Consider the following 22,040-nt stretch of genomic DNA (forward strand, 5'->3'; position numbering starts at 1 on the left):
GGTGACACTGTGCCCTGGCAGGCACTGAAACGCACACGTGTGAAGGAAACTGACTGCTATTATTTCACAGTCAAAAAAGTGTTGTTGCTTTTTTAAATGTACACTACTGTTACACCAGATATGAGTTGCGCTGGGGTGACACTGTGCCCTGGGCTGGCAGGCACTGAAACACACACGTGTGAAGGAAACTGACTGCTATTATTTCACAGTCAAAAAAGTGTTGATTTTTTTAAATGTACACTACTGTTACACCAGATATGAGTTGACCTGGGGTGACACTGTGCCCTGGCAGGCACTGAAACGCACACGTGTGAAGGAAACTGACTGCTATTATAAAACATTCAAAAAAGTGTTGTTTTTTTTAAAAGTACACTACTGTTACACCAGATATGAGTTGCACTGGGGTGACACTGTGCCCTGGCAGGCACTGAAACGCACACGTGTGAAGGAAACTGACTGCTATTATAAAACAGTTAAAAAAGTTTTTTTTTTTTTTTAAATGTACACTACTGTTACACCAGATATGAGTTGCACTGGGGTGACACTGTACCCTGGCAGGCATTGAAACGCACACGTGTGAAGGAAACTGACTGCTATTATAAAACAGTCAAAAAAGTGTTGTTTTTTTTAAATGTACACTACTGTTACACCAGATATGAGTTGCACTGGGGTGACACTGTGCCCTGGCGGGCAGGCCCTGAAACGCACACGTGTGAAGGAAACTGACTGCTATTATTTAACACAGTCAAAAAAGTGTTGTTTTTTTTAAATCTACACTACTGTTACACCAGATATGAGTTGCACTGGGGTGACACTGTGCCCTGGCAGGCACTGAAACGCACACAAGTGTGAAGGAAACTGACTGCTATTATAAAACAGTCAAAAAAGTGTTTTTTTTTTTTAAATGTACACTACTGTTACACCAGATATGAGTTGCACTGGGGTGAGACTGTGCCCTGGCAGGCACTGAAACGCACACGTGTGAAGGAAACTGACTGCTATTATAAAACAGTCAAAAAAGTGTTGTTTTTTTTAAAAGTACACTACTGTTACACCAGATATGAGTTGACCTGGGGTGACACTGTGCCCTGGCAGGCACTGAAACGCACACGTGTGAAGGAAACTGACTGCTATTATAAAACAGTCAAAAAAGTGTTGTTTTTTTAAAATGTACACTACTATTACACCAGATATGAGTTGCACTGGGATGACACTGTGCCCTGGCAGGCCCTGAAACGTACACGTGTGAAGGAAACTGACTGTTATTATAAAAAAGTAAAAAAAGTGTTGTTGTTTTTTTAAATGTACACTACTGTTACACCAGATATGAGTTGCGCTGGGGTGACACTGTGCCTTGGGCTGGCAGGCACTGAAACACACACGTGTGAAGGAAACTGACTGCTTTTATAAAACAGTCAAAAAAGTGTATTTTTTTTAAATGTACACTACTGTTACACCAGATATGAGTTGCACTGGGGTGACACTGTGCCCTGGCAGGCACTGAAACGCACACGTGTGAAGGAAACTGACTGCTATTATAAAACAGTCAAAAAAGTGTTGTTTTTTTTAAAAGTACACTACTGTTACACCAGATATGAGTTGACCTGGGGTGACACTGTGCCCCGGCAGGCACTGAAACGCACACGTGTGAAGGAATCTGACTGCTATTATAAAACATTCAAAAAAGTGTTGTTTTTTTTAAAAGTACACTACTGTTACACCAGATATGAGTTGCACTGGGGTGACACTGTGCCCTGGCAGGCACTGAAACGCACACGTGTGAAGGAAACTGACTGCTATTATAAAACAGTCAAAAAAGTGTTTTTTTTTTTAAAAGTACACTACTGTTACACCAGATATGAGTTGCACTGGGGTGACACTGTGCCCTGGCAGGCACTGAAACGCACACGTGTGAAGGAAACTGACTGCTATTATTTCACAGTCAAAAAAGTGTTGTTGCATTTTTAAATTTACACTACTGTTACACCAGATATGAGTTGCGCTGGGGTGACACTGTGCCCTGGGCTGGCAGGCACTGAAACACACACGTGTGAAGGAAACTGACTGCTATTATAAAACAGTCAAAAAAGTGTTGTTTTTTAAAATGTACACTACTGTTACACCAGATATGAGTTGCACTGGGGTGACACTGTGCCCTGGCAGGCACTGAAACGCACACGTGTGAAGGAAACTGACTGCTATTATAAAACAGTCAAAAAAGTGTTGTTTTTTTTAAAAGTACACTACTGTTACACCAGATATGAGTTGACCTGGGGTGACACTGTGCCCTGGCAGGCACTGAAACGCACACGTGTGAAGGAAACTGACTGCTATTATAAAACATTCAAAAAAGTGTTGTTTTTTTTAAAAGTACACTACTGTTACACCAGCTATGAGTTGCACTGGGGTGACACTGTGCCCTGGCAGGCACTGAAACGCACACGTGTGAAGGAAACTGACTGCTATTATAAAACAGTTAAAAAAGTTTTTTTTTTTTTTAAATGTACACTACTGTTACACGAGATATGAGTTGCACTGGGGTGACACTGTACCCTGGCAGGCATTGAAACGCACACGTGTGAAGGAAACTGACTGCTATTATAAAACAGTCAAAAAAGTTTTGTTTTTTTTAAATGTACACTACTGTTACACCAGATATGAGTTGCACTGGGGTGACACTGTGCCCTGGCAGGCACTGAAACGCACACGTGTGAAGGAAACTGACTGCTATTATTTCACAGTCAAAAAAGTGTTGTTGCTTTTTTAAATGTACACTACTGTTACACCAGATATGAGTTGCGCTGGGGTGACACTGTGCCCTGGGCTGGCAGGCACTGAAACACACACGTGTGAAGGAAACTGACTGCTATTATAAAACAGTCAAAAAAGTGTTGTTTTTTTAAATGTACACTACTATTACACGAGATATGAGTTGCACTGGGGTGACACTGTGCCCTGGCAGGCACTGAAACGCACACGTGTGAAGGAAACTGACTGCTTTATAAAACAGTCAAAAAAGTGTTGTTTTTTTTAAAAGTACACTACTGTTACACCAGATATGAGTTGCATTGGGGTGACACTGTGCCCTGGCAGGCACTGAAACGCACACGTGTGAAGGAAACTGACTGCTATTATAAAACAGTCAAATAAGTGTTGTTTTTTTAAAATGTACACTACTATTACACCAGATATGAGTTGCACTGGGGTGACACTGTGCCCTGGCAGGCACTGAAACGCGCACGTGTGAAGGAAACTGACTGCTATTATTTCACAGTCAAAAAAGTGTTGTTGCTTTTTTAAATGTACACTACTGTTACACCAGATATGAGTTGCGCTGGGGTGAAACTGTGCCCTGGCAGGCACTGAAACGCACACGTGTGAAGGAAACTGACTGCTATTATAAAACAGTCAAAAAAGTGTTGTTTTTTAAAATGTACACTACTATTACACCAGATATGAGTTGCACTGGGGTGACACTGTGCCCTGGCAGGCACTGAAACGCACACGTGTGAAGGAAACTGACTGCTATTATAAAACAGTCAAAAAAGTGTTGTTTTTTAAAATGTACACTACTGTTACACCAGATATGAGTTGCACTGGGGTGACACTGTGCCCTGGCAGGCACTGAAACGCACACGTGTGAAGGAAACTGACTGCTATTATAAAACAGTCAAAAAAGTGTTGTTTTTTTTAAAAGTACACTACTGTTACACCAGATATGAGTTGCATTGGGGTGACACTGTGCCCTGGCAGGCACTGAAACGCACACGTGTGAAGGAAACTGACTGCTATTATAAAACAGTCAAAAAAGTGTTGTTTTTTTAAAATGTACACTACTATTACACCAGATATGAGTTGCACTGGGATGACACTGTGCCCTGGCAGGCACTGAAACGTACACGTGTGAAGGAAACTGACTGTTATTATAAAAAAGTAAAAAAAGTGTTGTTGTTTTTTTAAATGTACACTACTGTTACACCAGATATGAGTTGCGCTGGGGTGACACTGTGCCTTGGGCTGGCAGGCACTGAAACACACACGTGTGAAGGAAACTGACTGCTTTTATAAAACAGTCAAAAAAGTGTATTTTTTTTAAATGTACACTACTGTTACACCAGATATGAGTTGCACTGGGGTGACACTGTGCCCTGGCAGGCACTGAAACGCACACGTGTGAAGGAAACTGACTGCTATTATAAAACAGTCAAAAAAGTGTTGTTTTTATTAAAAGTACACTACTGTTACACCAGATATGAGTTGACCTGGGGTAACACTGTGCCCTGGCAGGCACTGAAACGCACACGTGTGAAGGAAACTGACTGCTATTATAAAACATTCAAAAAAGTGTTGTTTTTTTTAAAAGTACACTACTGTTACACCAGATATGAGTTGCACTGGGGTGACACTGTGCCCTGGCAGGCACTGAAACGCACACGTGTGAAGGAAACTGACTGCTATTATAAAACAGTTAAAAAAGTTTTTTTTTTTTTTTTAAATGTACACTACTGTTACACGAGATATGAGTTGCACTGGGGTGACACTGTACCCTGGCAGGCATTGAAACGCACACGTGTGAAGGAAACTGACTGCTATTATAAAACAGTCAAAAAAGTGTTGTTTTTTTTTAAATGTACACTACTGTTACACCAGATATGAGTTGCACTGGGGTGACACTGTGCCCTGGCAGGCAGGCCCTGAAACGCACACGTGTGAAGGAAACTGACTGCTATTATTTAACATAGTCAAAAAAGTGTTGTTTTTTTTAAATCTACACTACTGTTACACCAGATATGAGTTGCACTGGGGTGACACTGTGCCCTGGCAGGCACTGAAACGCACACAAGTGTGAAGGAAACTGACTGCTATTATAAAACAGTCAAAAAAGTGTTTTTTTTTTTAAATGTACACTACTGTTACACCAGATATGAGTTGCACTGGGGTGACACTGTGCCCTGGCAGGCACTGAAACGCACACGTGTGAAGGAAACTGACTGCTATTATAAAAAAGTAAAAAAAGTGTTGTTGTTTTTTTAAATGTACACTACTGTTACACCAGATATGAGTTGCGCTGGGGTGACACTGTGCCTTGGGCTGGCAGGCACTGAAACACACACGTGTGAAGGAAACTGACTGCTTTTATAAAACAGTCAAAAAAGTGTATTTTTTTTAAATGTACACTACTGTTACACCAGATATGAGTTGCACTGGGGTGACACTGTGCCCTGGCAGGCACTGAAACGCACACGTGTGAAGGAAACTGACTGCTATTATAAAACAGTCAAAAAAGTGTTTTTTTTTTTTAAAAGTACACTACTGTTACACCAGATATGAGTTGCACTGGGGTGACACTGTGCCCTGGCAGGCACTGAAACGCACACGTGTGAAGGAAACTGACTGCTATTATAAAACAGTCAAAAAAGTATTGTTTTTTTAAATGTACACTACTGTTACACGAGATATGAGTTGCACTGGGGTGACACTGTGCCCTGGCAGGCACTGAAACGCACACGTGTGAAGGAAACTGACTGCTATTATAAAACAGTCAAAAAAGTGTTGCTTTTTTAAATGTACACTACTGTTACACCAGATATGAGTTGCACTGGGGTGACACTGTGCCCTGGCAGGCACTGAAATGCACACGTGTGAAGGAAACTGACGGCTATTATAAAACAGTCAAAAAAAGTGTTTTTTTTTTTTAAAAGTACACTACTGTTACACCAGATATGAGTTGCACTGGGGTGACACTGTGCCCTGGCAGGCACTGAAACGCACACGTGTGAAGGAAACTGACTGCTATTATTTCAGTCAAAAAAGTGTTGTTGCTTTTTTAAAATGTACACTACTGTTACACCAGATATGAGTTGCGCTGGGGTGACACTGTGCCCTGGGCTGGCAGGCACTGAAACGCACACGTGTGAAGGAAACTGACTGCTATTATAAAACAGTCAAAAAAGTGTTGTTGTTTTTTAAAGTACACTACTGTTACACCAGATATGAGTTGCACTGGGGTGACACTGTGCCCTGGCAGGCACTGAAACGCACACGTGTGAAGGAAGCTGACTGCTATTATAAAACAGTTAAAAAAGTTTTTGTTTTTTTTAAATGTACACTACTGTTACACGAGATATGAGTTGCACGGGGTGACACTGTACCCTGGCAGGCACTGAAACGCACACGTGTGAAGGAAACTGACTGCTATTATAAAACAGTCAAAAAAGTGTTGTTTTTTTTAAATGTACACTACTGTTACACCAGATATGAGTTGCACTGGGGTGACACTGTGCCCTGGCAGGCACTGAAACGCACACGTGTGAAGGAAACTGACTGCTATTATAAAACAGTTAAAAAAGTTTTTTTTTTTTTAAATGTACACTACTGTTACACGAAATATGAGTTGCACGGGGTGACACTGTACCCTGGCAGGCACTGAAACGCACACGTGTGAAGGAAACTGACTGCTATTATAAAACAGTCAAAAAAGTGTTGTTTTTTTTAAATGTACACTACTGTTACACCAGATATGAGTTGCACTGGGGTGACACTGTGCCCTGGCAGGCACTGAAACGCACACGTGTGAAGGAAACTGACTGCTATTATAAAACAGTCAAAAAAGTGTTGTTTTTTTTAAAAGTACACTACTGTTACACCAGATATGAGTTGCATTGGGGTGACACTGTGCCCTGGCAGGCACTGAAACGCACACGTGTGGAGGAAACTGACTGCTATTATAAAACAGTCAAAAAAGTGTTGTTTTTTTAAAATGTACACTACTGTTACACCAGATATGTGTTGCACTGGGGTGACACTGTGCCCTGGCAGGCACTGAAACGCACACGTGTGGAGGAAACTGACTGCTATTATAAAACAGTCAAAAAAGTGTTGTTTTTTTAAAATGTACACTACTGTTACACCAGATATGTGTTGCACTGGGGTGACACTGTGCCCTGGCAGGCACTGAAACGCACACGTGTGGAGGAAACTGACTGCTATTATAAAACAGTCAAAAAAGTGTTGTTTTTTTAAAATGTACACTACTGTTACACCAGATATGAGTTGCATTGGGGTGACACTGTGCCCTGGCAGGCACTGAAACGCACACGTGTGGAGGAAACTGACTGCTATTATAAAACAGTCAAAAAAGTGTTGTTTTTTTAAAATGTACACTACTGTTACACCAGATATGAGTTGCACTGGGATGACACTGTGCCCTGGCAGGCACTGAAACGTACACGTGTGAAGGAAACTGACTGTTATTATAAAAAAATAAAAAAAGTGCTGTTGTTTTTTTAAATGTACACTACTGTTACACCAGATATGAGTTGCGCTGGGGTGACACTGTGCCCTGGGCTGGCAGGCACTGAAACACACACGTGTGAAGGAAACTGACTGCTATTATAAAACAGTCAAAAAAGTGTATTTTTTTTAAATGTACACTACTGTTACACCAGATATGAGTTGCACTGGGGTGACACTGTGCCCTGGCAGGCACTGAAACGCACACGTGTGAAGGAAACTGACTGCTATTATAAAACAGTCAAAAAAGTGTTGTTTTTTTTAAAAGTACACTACTGTTACACCAGATATGAGTTGCACTGGGGTGACACTGTGCCCTGGCAGGTACTGAAACGCACACGTGTGAAGGAAGCTGACTGCTATTATAAAACAGTCAAAAAAAAAAGCAAACTGATGTTGTAGCCCTAAAAAGGGCTTTTTGGGGTGCTGTCCTTACAGCAGAGTTCAGATGAGTCCTTCAGGACTGTAGTGGACACTGAATACACTAGCCTAGCTATCGATTTCCCTATTAAATCAGCAGCAGCTACACTGTCCCTCCTCTCTCTAAGAATGCAGCTTCCAAATGAATCTAAAATGGATGCTTTCCAGGAGGTAGAAGGGTCTGGGAGGGAGGGTCTGCTGCTGATTGGCTGGAATGTGTCTGCTGACTGTGAGGTACAGGGTCAAAGTTTTACTCAATGATGACAAATAGGGGGCGGATCGAACATCGCATATGTTCGCCTGCCGCGGCGAACGCGAACAAGCTATGTTCGCCGGGAACTATTCACCGGCGAACTATTCACGACATCACTACTGTGAGGATATATTTCTAATGTAACTCTTAAAAGGACATGAAACCATATTCCTTCTAAGTGAAATGTCAAACACTATAATGGATCTTTAAGAAAAAAGACTTAATTTAACACGTCGATTGAAATATGGCATACAGGCTTAGTATCCTATTCAAATAGTTTCTTATTTGAACAAGTACATGTAGATATACCAACAATCCCTAAGGATTAGTATATGTTAGCATATGTTCTTGTTTAAAGGGACAGTCAAGCAAAACAGTAAGGATTTTAATCTCCAAAAATGCAATTTTAATACAATATATCTCAAACGTTTATCACCAATTTATCTTATTTCTCTTAGCATTCTTAGTTGATAGTTAAACCTAGGAGGTTCATCTGCTCATTTCTTAGACCTTGAAAAGTGCATCTAATCTGAATGCATTTTGACTACTAGAGGGCATTATTTTTTGTGTTTCATATTGAAAACATTGAGCTCATGCAGTAAAGTTACCCTGGATTGATCAGTGATGGGCTGAAATGGCAGTCCGTCAAAAGAACTGAAATAATTGGTCATTTTTCAGAGGCATAGATACAAGGTTAATCACAGAAGTAAAAAAAAGTCTGGTTTTTAAAAACTTGATAATTTGTAATAAAGTGTTTTCTTTGTAACCAACAATAATTAATGTTATGACTGTCCCTTTAAGCTGTGTTGTTGGCAACAAAACAGTGATATGCCATCATGTATAATTGTAATGGTCATTTTGTTTGAGATTAGGGAAACAGTTTGGACATCACATCACAGAAACCAATCAATGTAATCAACAAGGATAGGTATGTGATGATGTGGTGTCCACACACTTGTAAAACACACTCTACAAACAATCTGCCTCCATGGACCCGGTCCCATAGAAGCAGATTATATACAGAGTGTGCTCCACAAGTGTAAGAAGACCACATCATCACATACCTATCCATTACACATTAAATAACTAGATATCTATCTATCTATCTATATATATCTATCTATATATATATATATATATATATATATATATATATATAAAAACATACTTCCTCTTCCTTCCCCTCTTCCCACGAGACTGAGGCTCTGGGGGGGGCAACTGCTCCCTCCGACGAGTTCTCTTCAGAGATGTTTGGGGAAGAGGGGAAGGAGGAGTACTGGGATCACCCGGCTGAGGAAGAGATTTTGGAGGAGATGGAGTAGAGCCAGGAGCAGATGGTCCAGCAGCAGATGGCCCAGGATCAGATGGCCCAGCAGCAGATGGTACGTTATGCGACTCCCGGAGGACCTGCAATATATCTTTCAGAGTATGCAAGATCTCTCTTTGGTCTTAGATAAGATGTCTTTGGTCTTGGACAAGCTCTCTTTGGTCTTGGATAAGCTCTCTTTGGTCTTGTCGAATCTCATTTATTGCTTCCGTCAACTGGATTCTGCTTTCCGCATTTTCCATCCGGGAGGCACGCATCTCTTTAAGAAAATCTCTTAATATCTGCAGCTCTGCTATCTCCTCCTGAGTAGCTGCTGGTGCACGGCGGGCTGCTGGTGCAGGGCTGGCTGCTGGTGCAGGAGGGGCTGCTGGTGCAGGAGGGGTTGCTGGGGCTTCTTCAGAGGATGAGGATGAGGATAGAGGGATGTCTTCCATGTCTCCCCGAGGTGTCTAGTCATCTCCACCACTCTCATACCTGGGTGAAGGAGGAGCCTGTGGGTGCTGTGATGCCTCCTCCCCGGGCTCAGACTCTGTATATTGTAAAAAGAAAGAAATTGAGATATTAGCACTGTTCCAAATAAAGATGTATATGCTTTTGCTTAGAATAGAATTACAAATGCAGCCTCATTAATCCACTTTCAAATACAACAATCAATACGATTTCCGCATTTTCCAAACCGTGTTTCTGATATCTATATGGTCAATCTGAATGTGTTTTTGCATTTGTTTTCAGTCTGATTAAATGCACACCTTATCTGTAAAGATACTAATGTGATGGCTTTTCGTGAAATGCAACTTTCGCAAGGTAATTGTGAATGCGTTTAGGTAATAATGTCTAAAAAAGCGTAATTGCTTTTCCTTAAATACATTCTTTATTTTTGATGTAAAGAGATTATTAAATGAGCTTACTGGAAGATGAGAGTGGCAGGTTCCTGGTATCGACTCCTCCGATACCGACTATGGCCACCTCGGAAATGCTGGGACGAAACATTTCCTCCCATCGGAAAAATTTGACGATGATTTCAGGACCGCCACCGGTCCCTGTTAGATATTGGTTCGAGAGCTTTCTTTTGAGTTCCATTTTGCAGTCCCGGTAGTGATGCTTTATAGACTCAACATCCCTGTTCTGGACCCGCACTGCATTAACGGCATCCCTGATCTCCAGCCATAGCTTCCTCTTCTCCCTAGGGGCGGCCTTCTGAGCCTGCAGCCTCCTAGCCCCCTCCATATAAGCCTCTATGAGGGCCTCCTTCTCCTCCATAGTATATCTCGCCTCCCTAGTCAGCTTGGCTTTCCCCTGTGATGTGAGCCTCTGTTTCCCAGACTGTGAAGCTCTACGCTGGCTGCCACTGGGCCCAGCCACTTGTTCATCTTGAACAAGGTGGCCGGGTCCACCCACCACTTCCTCCCCCCTTCTTCTCCCCCTACCTCTCCCCCTTCCTGTCCCCCTTCCTGTCCTGTTCCTCTCCCTCTCACCCTCACCCTCCCCCTCTCCTGCCTGACCTCCTGCCTATCCTCCTCTACAATCTCCTCTCTAAACTCCTGCCTGATGAGCTCTAATAGCTGCGGGCTAATCTGCCCCCTATCCCAACCTCCCGACATACTCAAACAAAAAGTGAATGTGCCCAAATGAAAGGGGGTCAAAATAAATAAAAAAAATTAAAAAAAAAAGTGCTCAAAGTGTGAAAGGGATATAAATAAAAGAGGGTAAGGAGTATTAAACAGACAAAAATGTAGAAAAAGACTAAAATGAGGATAAGTAAACAAAATCTAACTATGGGATGGGTTTGGGCTTACAGGGAATGGAGTATGGGCTTAAAGGGAATGGGTATGGGATGAAAAGGAATGGGGTATGGATTTACAGGGAATAGGGTATGGAATCAAAGGGAATGGTGTATGGAGTGTAGTATGAGAGGGGATGGGGTATGTAGTGTATGTAGTGTTATTGATAAGTGTATGTATGTATTGAATGTGTTTGCATGTAAATGTGTTAAGTATTCAGAAAAACCACTCGCACACTCACCCAAACAAACTCTCGCTCACTACCGCTCTCTCACTATCTCACACTACCACTAACTCACTATCTCACACTACCACTAACTAACTCACTATCTGACACTACCACTAACTCACTCACTAAATCTCACAATACCAATAACTATCTCACTCTCTCACACTACCACTAACTCACTATCTCACACTACCACTAACTAACTCACTATCTCACACTACCACTAACTAACTCACTATCTCACACTACCACTAACTCACTCACTAAATCTCACAATACCACTAACTATCTCACTCTATCACACTACCACTAACTAACTCACTATCTCACACTACCACTAACTAACTCACTCACTAAATCTCACAATAACAATAACTCTCTAATCTCCAAAAATCCTTCAGCAACACAGTCAAAGAAGCCATGCTTGTGGCGTGCTTATATACCCTATGTAAATGTTTAATGATGTACCGGTTTGCCAAGTAAAGTATGTTCAGGTGTGCTTTGTTAGTAATTAGTATGTGTGCAATGTGTATTAGTTGTGTGAATTTGCGCATGCTCATATTGAGTTAGTATTTGTGGAATGTGTATAATGTGATGATGTCATAGTGATCGTTTTGCATAACATTGTCCTAAAAAATTATCTGTAAATGTAAATACATATTTGTGATGGTGTCGTATTTGTGAAGTGGTGTAAATGTTTCTTTGCACTAATGTTCCGTAATCTTGAATGCGAATGTTTTGTTTGTGTATGAGTGTGCAATTCGTTTTTCATGTTGTTTTGTTCCGTGTTGCAAGATCGTAAGGTATTTATGTATTCCTCGTTTAGTGTAAATCATGTTTAATCTTTTTCTTTTCCAATTGTGAATGTGTAATGCGTATTTGCTATGTTGCGTGATTGTTGTTAGTACATTTGAGCTGTGTTTTTGTTGTGCATTATGTGGTATACGTCATATGACAGAGCAGTGCGTATTTCTCACAAGATTAAGTGTTAGCTGAAAAATGTAATAAGAGATGTATGTAATAACCTATATTTATTATTTGTATATTATGTCTGCTTATTTTATTCTGTATTATTAGTTTTTATGTTACTTTGGAATGTTTAAAATAGTTTTATTTTTATTTTTACTTTTATGTTCATTCTTATTAATATATTGTTACTAACTAGTACTTACATAGCTAATGTTCCATTGCAGTGTGTTATTATATATATATATGAATGTATAGCTGTATCCTTTGATGGGTTAATATGTATTCATCACTCCTAGATTTATGGGGGTGTGTAAGATTTACTTTTACCCTATTGGTTCAGCTCAGCTTAAATAGGGACTCACCTGTGGTGTTTAATCACCTCTGATGAAGCGCAGGTACGCCTGCGCGAAACATGTCAGGTGTTACTTTTGTCTGACTATGTCCTTCATTCTGGATGAATAAACGTTATTGATTATACCAGCACTTGGATCGCCTGAGTAGTGTTTGCTTTTGTTTTTTCTTTGGATTACTTAGACGGCTGCTGAGAGCCGTTACATCACGCTGCCTGTGCAACAACTGCCTGAACAGTTATATTCTTGGAGGACGGTCTAACTCGTCACTCACCTTATAGCTATTGCTGTGGTTCATCTACTTTCCTGTTGCCGGTCACGTACTCAGCTCCTGGTCGGACTTGGAGGACCCACCCCCAAGACGCAGGCGCGTTGACATCATTGTGATGAATCAGCAGCCAGTGTAGAAGACGCCGGGGCTATACCTGACGACTACATACTGGTTAAGGATCTACTTTGAAACCATACTAGTCAAATGGTGAGTGAGAGACTGCTCTACCTGGATAGAAAACCCTATTGCATATGAAAGATTATCACTGTTCCATGAACTGATAAATACAGAGTTGGGAAACATAAACCAATTCAGTTCGGGACTTCTCCCACATTTATCTGTCAATATAAAGACTTAATAGTGCTACTTGGTCACCGGACCTTACAGCCTGGATATTGCTTTGGGACTTACTTATTTGAGACCGGATAATTCTTATATATATATATATCTACACATACGAGGTCCACCATTGGTTTAGCATTGGACTGTTACTCAATTACTAAGAACTGTTCTATATTCAGGACGTATTCTGAGCTTATTTTCATTGCCACATATTTTCTCTTGTTGCATTGAATCTAAGATTCTTACTCTGGGCATTAGATTTAAGCTCCTTAGTTGTTCACCACTGTGCTGTTCGTATATACTTGTGTACTAACTATTTATACACTTTGGTTTATTTCCACTTCTGGCAATTATATATTCTATATAATTAAGTAACTAGTCATTTTACTTCTATATGCTTGTTGAGTATACACCTAACAGATAGGATATACTTTACTAAGACTGTTACATTTATAGATACATTTATTTGTATGTGTAATCTTAGTTCACCACAATAATGGCTACTGAACACATACCCACAGGGGTTATAGATTTAACCAAACGTAAGCTCATAATGGTGAATGCCTTAAAGGGACAGACTCAGATTTCAGACTCCATATGTGAGGAAGATTTATCTATGGTGTTCTCTTCTTTAGAGAACTTGAGATTTAGAGAGACTAATTTATGGTGGGATATAGAATTTCTTGAATTGTATATTGTTGAAAATAGAGTACCCAGGGGACTCAGAATGAAAAAATTCCCCACTTTTCCACTGACTATACCTGAATTTATGGAAGAATGGAACACTAATTTAACCAACTGTTCCATAATATGTATGAAACAGTTGGTCAAACATAAAAAGAATGAGAGAGACACTATATTACTTGAGATAGACAGATTGTTTGGCTTGCTCAAACCTTTTGATAAAACCAAACAATATAGTGATTATCAACTACAATTAAATGAAACTATTAACAAACTTGATTCAGACTTGTCTGAAAGAAAAGTGAAAAAATATCAAAGGGATGTCAAAGATTATGACTCTGAGTTAGATATTGTTTATTCATGGCAAAATAGTATTAGAAAGAACTATCACACTACTAAAGATAACACTAACTCTGACACCAAGACAGACAAGACACATAAAAATACAAACAAAAATAAAAACAAGAAACATAAAAGACATTAAAGACACCAATCTAAGAAAGTTACATTCTCTAATATAGACACTGACCATCAGGACATTGATCCAACTACATCAGTAGAAAGTGACCAAACTGAAGAGACACCAGGACCTAGTAATTGTAATTTACCTATAAGACAAGACCTTAAGACACTTGTCCAATTACCCCAACAGACTAGCACGCCAAAAAAGGGAGAGGACAATTTCAGGTACCCCAGCAGAATACGGAAAAATTACAAAAAATAGGAGCTGTTGTTAACCTCTCAAAATATGAATTAAGTTAAGCACAGTTGACACTATTGAATAAAGGTTTAAGTTTTTCTCAAATCACTAATTTTGATTTATTTCACACAATTTTAGATGTGAATAATTATATACGCAAAATTGTACTAAAGAAACATTTTTCTAATATAGATACAGAAATTTCTGCACTTCCACCAAAATCAACCTCACTTTTTCCCTCAGTAGGTTTACAATACACAGAATTAAAAGATCTTACACATCTCATTACTTTATCTGCACAAGCCACTACACATCAACAAATCACTCCTGATCACAAATTTAACTTTAAAGATAAATCGTATTTTTATCCCTAACAGTCGTGACAGTCATATAGACATGTATCAAAGGGCCAATGAAAGAGATCTTATATCCCTTAACCAACAAATACAGACTGAGACATATAAATTAAGAGACAATCTCTCCAGAGCTGAGAGGAGAGCATTATATTCTTTAAAAAATAACAAAGACATCCTCATCACTCAGGCGGACAAAGGAGGAGCTGTTGTTATCCTGGATAAGGAAAAATATCATAATGAAGTTATGTCACAACTAAATAATGATAAGTTATATACTAAATTATCTTATAACCCAAATTTGCCCTACAGACAGATCATGATGTCTTTGTTAGATACTGCATTGGAAAACAACTTTATGGATAAGGAATTGGTGGATTATTTACTAGTTGAAGACCCTAGAATACCATACTTTAGGATCACACCCAAGATTCATAAAACCACTATAAATCCCCCAGGGAAGCCAATAGTGGCTAGTAATGGCTCACTTTGTGAGAGATTAGGAGAATGGCTAGACCATATATTACAACCTGTTGTTTTAGCACTCCCAGTTTATAGTAGAGACAGTTCTCATTTAATACAACAACTTACAGGTATAGCATGGAAAGAACAATACCTTTGGCTAACAATAGATGTAACATCCCTGTACTCTAACATACCTCACAACGTGGGACTTGAATCCCTATCTAATATGTTATACAGACACACTGATTATGACAGTAACATTTATCACAACAATCACATAATTTTTACTATCTCATAATTATTTTGTCTACAGAGGAGAATATTATTTACAAAAGAGTGGTACGGCCATGGGGGCCAAATTTGCCCCTGGTTTGCTAATATCTATATGGGCTGGCTTGAATATTGTTGAATTTTTTCTGACCACTGTCCCTTTGCAGACAATTTAATTATGTATGGGAGATTCATCAATGATTTGATAATAATATGGAAGAATGAAGGCACTTATACTGTAGATAATTTTCTTGAATATATGAATGCCAATACGTTCAATCTCAAGTTTACTAGCCTTACCAATAAGACTGAAATAGATTGATATTAATCTCAATATAGATACTGACAATCAAATAATGACCTCAATATATAGGAAACCACTAGCTAAAAACACAATACTACATGCAAACTCTTGTCATATACCACATGTTAAGAAAGGCATACCAAAGGGTCAGTATTTGAGAATACGCAGAAATTGTTCCATCATGGCTATGTATCTTAAACAGGCAGATGAACTGACTGAAAGATTAACATTGAAAGGTTATAATAGAAATAGTCCCTTACAAATACAACTACAAGTATCTAAAATTGTTAGGACCACGCTTTTTCGGAACACAAAGAGCACAAGAATACAGGATGATAATATATTATTTATTACTAAATACAGCTTACAATATAATGAAATATGTGACATCATTTCTAGAAATTTACCCATATTACATGTGGATGATAATCTCAAATTTATTACCAATAATAAAAAATTTAAATTCATAGCAAGAAGGGCACAAACTCTGGGAGAGATTACTAAAAGAGATATGTCAGATAGAGAAATAATCAAATCAAAATCGAAGTGGCTTAACTCTACTAATGGCTTCTATAAATGTGGCCATATACCTTGTAAAAGTTGTACATTTACTCGAAAAGATAAAACCTTTAGCTCTACGAATACAGGAAAAATATACGATATTAGAAGCGGGATAGACTGTACCTCGCAATTTGTTATATATCTGATCACCTGTCAATGTTGCCTTTTACAATATGTAGGGATCACCAATAGAACTTTGAAAGAGAGGATCAGACAGCATCTCCTATCCCTAGAAGATAAAGAACCTAAGACCCCCGTAGCTAAACATTTTAGACTACATGGTAAAGGAACCAAACATTTTTCATTCATTGGTATAGACAGTATACAAAAAACAGCTAGAAGGGGTAATAGAACTGATCTTCTATTAAAAAGAGAAGTTTTTTGGATAATAGAACTGAACACTAGAGTCCCCTATGGGATTAATAAGAGGCTAGATGTGGATGCATTTGTTCATTAAATATACATCTAGCTACAAATTAATATGGGTTGGTATTTACTGTATTTTCTAATCTTGAGATGCAGGGACATCTATTTAGTAATAGGGATTTAGTCCCCATAATATACAATAATGGATTGGTATTTACTATATTTGGTGCTAAAAGATATTTAAATATTGGTTTATTAATGCCATGTGAATTCCCCTTTATTCTCCTACCCACCTTGTTTACATATATATAGAGCCTTAGTATTGGACAGGTTTTATTGAACTATACACATATATAAATCCATAATTGGATATTTAAAATCCTAAATGTAAAAATTATAATACCTCAAAATTCTTTAAGTCTCGAATGGTCTCCAAACCTCTTTAACATAAAATCAAATTAATTAATACACACATATAAAGTAGTGTTTTAATATATAGATTTATCTTCCTACCCTATTAATCTAGCTTGAATTGCTAGTTAAAGTTGAGTGTAGTTATAGGTATACATATATGAGAATCAAAATATATTTTTTTCTATACTGACAGTATAGTTCTTAATTTGGAGTATCCCACTACTGATATAGTATATTATGTTAGTATTATGTATTATCAGTATATTATGTCTATATTATTTATTAATGCAAGGAATGCAAGGGACGCCATCTTGGATCGTGTACCTTGCATTGAAGATTCAGTGTACGGCGGCCACCGTATGAAGAGGATGCTCTGTACCGGATGTCTTCAGGATGGACCCGCTCTGCGCCGCCGGGATCAAGATAGAAGAGGTCGCCTGGATGAAGACTTCTTGCCGCTTGGATGAGGACTTCACCGCCAAGATGAAGATTGAAGAGGCTTCCTGGATGAAGACTTCTCGCGGCCTGGATAAAGATCGTTCAAGCAGGATTCAAAAACTGTAAGTGGATCATCTTGGGGTTAGTGTTAGTTTTTTTTTTTAGGTTAGAGATTAATAGTTTAATTTAGGTTTTTGTGATTTGGGGGGCTGGCGGTTTAGGGTTTAATAGGTTTATTTAGTGGTAGTGATGTGGTAGGCCAGAGGCTTAGGGGTTAATAGCTTTATTTAGTTGCAGTGATGTCGGGAAGCAGTGGAATGGGGGTTATATATTTATTATAGTGTGGGCGATGTTGGGGTGTGGCAGAATAGGGGTTAATAACTTTAGTATAGTGGCAGCGATATCGGGAGCGGCAGATTAGGGGTTAATAACTTTATTTAGGTGGTGGTGATTTCGGAAGCGGCAGATTAGGGGTTAATAACATTATGTAGGTGCCGGTGATGTTGGGGGCAGCAGATTAGGGGTGTTTAGACGTAGGGTTTATGTTAGGGTGTTAGGTTTAAACCATATTTTCTTTTTTCCCATAGACATCAATGGGGCTGTGTTATGGAGCTTTTCTTTCCGCGATCGCAGGTGTTAGGTTTTTTCTGACCTGTTCTCCCCATTGATGTCTATGGGGAAAGTGTGCACGAGCACGTCAAATCAGCGCTTGTTTTTGGTGCAGTATGGAACTTAAAAAACCCATATCGCCCGCACAAGCCTGTTTTTTTTTTAAAACTTGTAATGGCAGCGCTATATGGGATTAAATAACTCCTTTTTTGTTGCATTCTTTAATTTCCCTATAGCGCTCAAAACTCGTAATCTAGCTGTAAGTTTTTTTGGGGGCAAACACTACTAGTACCATAGTGATGTGCCTTTAAAAACCGTGCTACAAAAATGTAAAGTATTTGTGTGTGCTTATAATTGGGAAAATTAATGACATAGGAATCACATGTTTTTAGCTTAAACTTCTGAATTAAAAGATTTGCTGAAAATTAATTGTAAAAAAAAAAAAAGGAAGAAATTAAAATTTTCAGTGTCATGAGAGCCAGATGGAAAGTTAATGACAAATGATGCAAATTCCAAGGTACACTTTGGCATTGAAGCCACATTCACTGATGCATTTCATTACTTAATGTCACATCATCAGGGCAATTTAAGAAGGTGCTGCTTGTTGTCAAGTTATAAGCAGTCATCTTCATGGTTACATATTACACAATACTCCACATATTGCAAAGTTAAATTCAATGTCTGAATTAAAGGCTGTTATAAAGCTATATTTCTCTTTGTATAGCTATATGTCTGATTCTTATATTTGCTACTCTCATAAAAACAAGAATCTATTTTTACCCATTAACAATAGACTAATCTAAGAAATCCACTAAATTAATGATGGCAATTGTTGTTATGGAAACCTGGTTTACAGCATTGGTAGCTTATCACTGTGCTAAATTAAAGTAAAATCAGTTATCTATTATTTTCTTATTAATCTCTTGCATACTATTTAAAATTGTTATTCCCTTAATAATTCATTTAAACAGAACTAGAATAGGGAAATTATTTAGAAGTAAATTTCTCCAAAAGTTTCAAAGTGTAATAAATGACTACTTTGTTCACAACACTCATTTTACAATATATCTTAATATTATAGCAATATCAGCAAGGGAAACGTTATAAACTAAAAAATATCATAAAAAAATCTAAGAAAGACTTTATTTGCATTTTTGTCAGACTATAAATTATATTTAAACACCAGATTTAATAATCCATATATCACAACAGTAGAGACAATAAAGCAGTTAAATACTATAGTTGTTAACCAATCACAATATGTGATATTTCTAATATTCTATTTGTCATTTTTTAGGAAACCTCCCATCAGTGCAACAAATTATATTTACCTGAGCATCCATCTAAAAGAATGGCAATTCTAAAGAGAGAGCTTGTAAAAATGATATCACATAAAAAATTATATGTTCGATATAATCATATAAAACTGAGGAGAAATCTCATTCAAGCGCTATGGAGATACTGATTTCAAAATAAATAAATACATTCACCTGCTGTAACCGCTTGTTTGTGGAGGCATTGATAAATAAATGTATATTAAACATATCAGTAGGATGAATAAAGATAAAATACCTGTTAATGGCACCAGAGAACTCTGCTAAATGGGGCCATGGTGTTCTAATACTCTAGTTCTCAATTCACTCATTATTCTGCCCACATAGATTTTACCACATGGGCAAATCATGATCAGGTCTGGTCGTTTAAGAATTTTTAAATTATGATCTAATGTTCTGTTTGTAGATAAATACATTATTTTAAAGGTGTCATTAGTGCAAGCTTTGCAATGACAACACTCAACAAAACTTTTTTTTGCTGTTTACCAATATATTTAGAACAGAAAGACCAGTTTCTGGAGTAACCTTTATATCTACCCCATGACTATGCCTGTCTGCAGACTGAAAAATAAGAAAATACATAATTGTGCTGCATTAAAGGGACATTCCAGACAAAATTGGAATGCAAATGGGTGTATAACAGATTTAAATAGAAGAATTTTTGTATTATACATGTATTAGCAAAAATTATTTCAATTAAAGCTATAACTGATTCAAAAGTGTATTTAAGTATGCACCGTGCACCAGCATTTTAAACACAGCACTTGCTCAGAGATCCTAAGGTGCTTGTACCATCCATCTGGTAAGACTCGGTTTGTTAATTTATGACATGATACAAGCCTCACTGGCACTCTGAGCAGCTGCAATATTTAAAATGCTGGCACACTGAGAATATCTAACTATGCTTCGCATGTACATGCAGAGAAAAGTGTTAACTGAAACAATAACTTTTACTATAAACATTTTTGCTAATACTTGTATATTGCAATTATGTTTCTATTCGAAGATTTATTTCTTCTATGTGCATTTAAATTTTGACTGGAATATCCCTTTTAAGTAAGACATATAAATGGAGAAGTATGAGTCGGATTAACTTTTGAATGTAATTTATAGATTGGTTTATATAATTATAATGTTTTTAGTGTAGGGTTTTGAGTCAGGAAATGGACTTTATGGACTGGAATCTTGCAGGTTTGAGGATGCCTTTGAACACATAAATTTTTGTGATTTAATTGTTGTGTTTACTTAGAAATTCTCACTCAGAGCTTAGCAGAAAGGACTCACCTGGTTGCTTGCAGGCAAGAAGCTGCCTTTGAGCAGATAGGGATGCTATTAGGTCCCATATACATGTAGTGATTTAATTCCCTGGAATTATGTAATATTGTACTACATTGTATGTTTGACAAGCTAAATTAATGCACTACTACTAAATAAGAATTACAATTAAGCTGCAAGTGGTATGTTTCTTTTAGATCAGTGGTCAACAACAGGATTTATGTAAACACAGAATTGAATGTATTTTCCCTTTGTACAGTACAAGCACTAGGCCTGGTAGAGATCTAATACGTGATAAAATCACAGTGGAGGGGGCGCAGAATGGTATACAATTCAGATGGTAGTTATTGATAACCCTTAAAGACAATTTAAAACTTAAACAAACTAATGTTATCTTATGAGGTGAAAAATATTTCTCCTAGGCCTGATAGAGAGCTTGTCAGCCTTCTGTGTTAGGTAACTGGTACACTAGCTCTCTTAACTTCCTAATACACAAACAGGAGAAAATGCACATAGACCTTTCTTCCGGAAGCAAAAACAAAAAAACAAAACTTTGATATTCTATTACAACCGGTAAAATACGGTTGTGTATATTAGCCTCAAACTACAGGGTTATATAAAAACATCAGTGTTGGTTGCCCTACTACCTAACCCCTTCTTTTTTTGTTTATTTACTTAAAAAGAAATAAAACTTAAGATTAAAATGTAAACAAATGAATTTTGATTTTGAAAAGAACCATTGTATATACACATATATTAGCAAACTTGTTTCTAATAAAATGCGCACCCCACCTCCATTTACATACTCAAGGACAGATAACGTGTGGTGTCCTATCGTTTGTACACAAGCGATATTGGGTATTCACGGCCGTTTGCACGCAAGTTAAATTCCGCTAGTATTACAAGTTAAAAATAAATGAGAATGAGCAATCGCAGTTGTGATTTACGCTAGAATGATTACCCTGACTTTAGAGCTCTGTCAACTGTTACGCTCAAATAAAAAGTTGCACAAAACACATCAAGAATAAATTA

Source organism: Bombina bombina, chromosome 2, assembly GCF_027579735.1.
Source record: "Bombina bombina isolate aBomBom1 chromosome 2, aBomBom1.pri, whole genome shotgun sequence".
In the NCBI taxonomy this organism is placed as follows: domain Eukaryota; kingdom Metazoa; phylum Chordata; class Amphibia; order Anura; family Bombinatoridae; genus Bombina; species Bombina bombina.